Raw genomic sequence first — 3,532 nt, 5'->3', positions numbered from 1 at the left:
ATAATTTCCTGGAATATGGTGTCTAGACTCTTTTCTTGATCATGGCTTTCAGGTAGTCCAATAATTCTCAGATTATCTCTCCTGGACCTATTTTCCAGGTCAGTTGTTTTTCAAATGAGGTATTTCACATTTTATTCTATTTTTTTCAGTCTTTTGATTCTGCTCATAAGATTCCTGTTGTCTCATGGAGTTATCAGCTTCCATCTGCTCAATTTTAATATTTAAGGCCTTATTTTCCACAGTAAGCTTTTGCACTTCTTTTTCTGTTTGGTTAATTTTTTCTCTCATTTGGCCAATTGTATTTTTTAAGGAATTGTTTTCCTCAGTCATTTTTTGTGCTTCTTTTTGCAGTGTAACTCACATTTCTCTTATTTCTTTTTCCATTTTTTATTCACCTATCTTATTTGGTTTTTAAAAGCCTTTTTGAGCTCTTCAAAGAAGTCTTTTTGGTCTTGAGGCAAGATCATCTTCCCTCTTGGGTCTTCATTTGTGGGCGTTTTGACCAACTCATCTGTGTTTGAGTTTTGGTCTTCCTTTTCACCATAGAAGTTATCAATGGTAAGGGTCCTTTTTTGTTTCTTACTCAAGTTGAAGTCTGCTCCTGGGGAACAGGGTTCATGGTTTCAAGCTTCTTACTGCTCTCAGCTGCCCCACTCTCAGCTGTGTTGAGTTGGCCCACTGAGCCAACCTATGCTGAGAGAGCTGCCCACTGAGCCAAGATTTTCTGAGGTGAGCTGCCAGCTGAGATGAGTAGTGCTGAGCCACACTGAGCCAAGCTTTGCTGAAGTGAGCTTCCAGCTGGGACTAGTAGTGCTGGGCTGCCCTCCCCTTTCACCCAGGTGAGACAGACCTTTTCTGAAGTCTTCTAAATTATCTCACATAGCAGGATTTTCTCTCTCTCTTTGTAGGTTCTGTAGTTCCAGAATCTGTTTAGAGGCTTGATTTAATGTTGTTTTTGAGGGAAATATGGGAAATCTCAGGAAAGTTCCTAGCTTCCTTCTGCTATCTTGACTCTGCCTAGATCTCTCTGATACCATGGTTTGATCTCAGGTTTCTGATGTTTCCCAAATTCTGTCTTACTCCTTGGATCAGTGTATTCTTTACTGTCCACTATCATGCTGCTTCTTTTTCTTTCTCTATTAATTGTCACCAAAATATTATTCATTTGTTGGTGACACAAAGCTTGGAAAGATAGCTAACAACCTAGGTGGTAGAGTCGGGATTTTAAAACATTTCAACAGGATAAAACATTAGACTTAACATACTCACATTAAATTTTTGGGGGATGAATATTCTGTCTTCAACTTGGCTTTTTGAAAAATCATCTTGCCAGGTGCAAGATTAGGAAAGTATGAATATACAGTTCATCTGAAAATAACTAATAGGTTTTAGGGGAATATTATACTTATGATTAAATAGGATGGTTTGGTATCAACAAAAACTAATATAATAATAGACTTCATCAAGATAGGTTTCCAAAACTAACAAAACTATAGTTATACCATACTCTATCCTAGTCAGACCAAATTTGTACTATTATTTTCAGATCTAGGTGAAACTTTTAGTTAGAACATTGATAACTTGGGAAAAGTCCAGACAAAGGTATTCTGACTGAGGACACAATATGCTTTCTACTAAATCATGTTACCTCTCACTTACATTACTTCCTATCTACATTCAAAAACTAAGTATTCTGGGAAGCTAGGTGGCACAGTGGATAGAGCACTGGCCCTGGATTCAGGAGAATCTGAGTTCAAATCTGGTCTCACACACTTGACACTCACTAGCTGTATGACCCTGGGCAAGTCACTTAACCCCAACTGCTTCACCAAAAAACAAACAAACCAAAAAGACACACAAACCCCCCCACCCAAAAAAAAACCACCAAGTGGTCTTCAACAAGACATGATTAAGATGGACTGTGCTTGTTAATATACAGCACAGGGCAGAGAACAGAACATTTTCTAACATTTTCACATCCCAAGGGGCAGCTTATTGAAATCTTCATTTCAGTATCCTATTTGAGAAATGGCAACACACAAGACAGTAGAAGGATATTCCCAAGTGTCCTGTGCTTCCCATATTTAAATCATAAGCCTTAGGTTGTAAAGACTGAATAATAAGTGGTTTATTCTTTACCCAGAATGGAGAAGTTTAGTTTAAAAAAATCCACATCGCACCTCCCCAACTTCCTAATAGTGTAACTTGCATCACTGGTGTTTTGAAAATTCAGAAAAATGTAATATTAATTTTTGGAATTAATATTTATGGGAACTACTAGCATTAACTCATTATAGATAAAATACTGTCTTCTCCAGTTATCACTCCACAGAGATGATCTCTATTTGTTGCAGAACAGAAGATATGAAGAAGTTTGTTTTCCCATCCAAATCAGACAGAAGCCTCTTCACTTCCTTTCAAATGGATCCAACCACACTTTTAATCCTGGTGGCTGCACATCTGCTTAGACAATACCAGCTCCATTTATGGCTTCTTCCAGCTTGTACTCCTCCGGTCTGCATCAGGGGCTGGAAATAGATGGGGTAGAAGGCAGTGCCCAGGAGGGCAGCAAAGCTGCCAAAAATCATCACTGTGGGCAGCTTCTGAGACATGACCCAACTCGGGATGCCCCGAACAAGCAGCCAACCAGTACTTCACTTTTCTTCTCAGTGAACCAATGTCCATTTTCCAATATGTATTGGCTATCAACTGAGAACATATTAGTCCCAAAATTTCTTTACATCACTTCCCCCTTTTCCATTAGTCTGACTCTTTTTCATTCTGCTTTTCTCCCAACTATTTGCTCACCTTTACTTCTCTCTGAACCATTCTCCCTGATAGAGACATAGACAGAGGAGACAGATAGAGACATAGATGGTATTAGTGTGAGAGAGAGACAGACTACAGAGAAACAGAGAGAGAGACACAGAGAGACCAAGAAAAACAAAGAGAGGCAGAGAGAGAGAGAGAGAGAGAGAGAGCAGACCTTCTCCTACACTTTTACACCCTTTCCTTTATGCCCAGGAAGTCTCCAAATTATGTTTTGTTTTGTTTTTTAAATTTTACTAATGTATGGCTTTCTCATTGGTGTTGCCATTAGTCAAGGGATTAGATCAAGCACAGTTCATCTCCTCTAAGCCTATTCTTTTCTTGTTTCAGTGCATGAAATGGAAGATGGACATGAAGGGGCAGCCTTGAAGTCCTTATGTTGAGCCTGCTATTGGAACAGACTGGATCTTGTCATCTCTTTCTTTACAAAACCAACATTGACTCTTTCTTTACTGTATGATGTTTTGTGTCAGTCAACTCTCAGCTTACTGGGTTCTTGATATAGGGACAATTATGCTCCCAAGTTACTAGGTGCTTGGATGCATAGCCCTGATTTGGACTTAGTGGCATAGTCCTGAGTCCCCAAATTGCACCTTGCTTAAGGTTTGAAGGGGACCACCCTTATAAGAAATATTTTTGAGCCCCTGTAAAGTTCATAGTCCTTGAAGGGTTAAAAGAAGTAGTATGTCAAAAGTTCCTCAAT

General features: G+C 39.1%; 1 pseudogene; it reads right to left on the bottom strand.

Moving 5' to 3' along the window:
- Positions 1-2,407: 2,407 nt before the first annotated feature.
- On the bottom strand, positions 2,408-2,612 carry LOC122745594 (annotated as a pseudogene).
- Positions 2,613-3,532: the final 920 nt, after the last annotated feature.

Source organism: Dromiciops gliroides, chromosome 3, assembly GCF_019393635.1.
Source record: "Dromiciops gliroides isolate mDroGli1 chromosome 3, mDroGli1.pri, whole genome shotgun sequence".
Lineage (NCBI taxonomy): Eukaryota > Metazoa > Chordata > Mammalia > Microbiotheria > Microbiotheriidae > Dromiciops > Dromiciops gliroides.
This window is presented reverse-complemented; position numbering and strand designations above follow the sequence as displayed.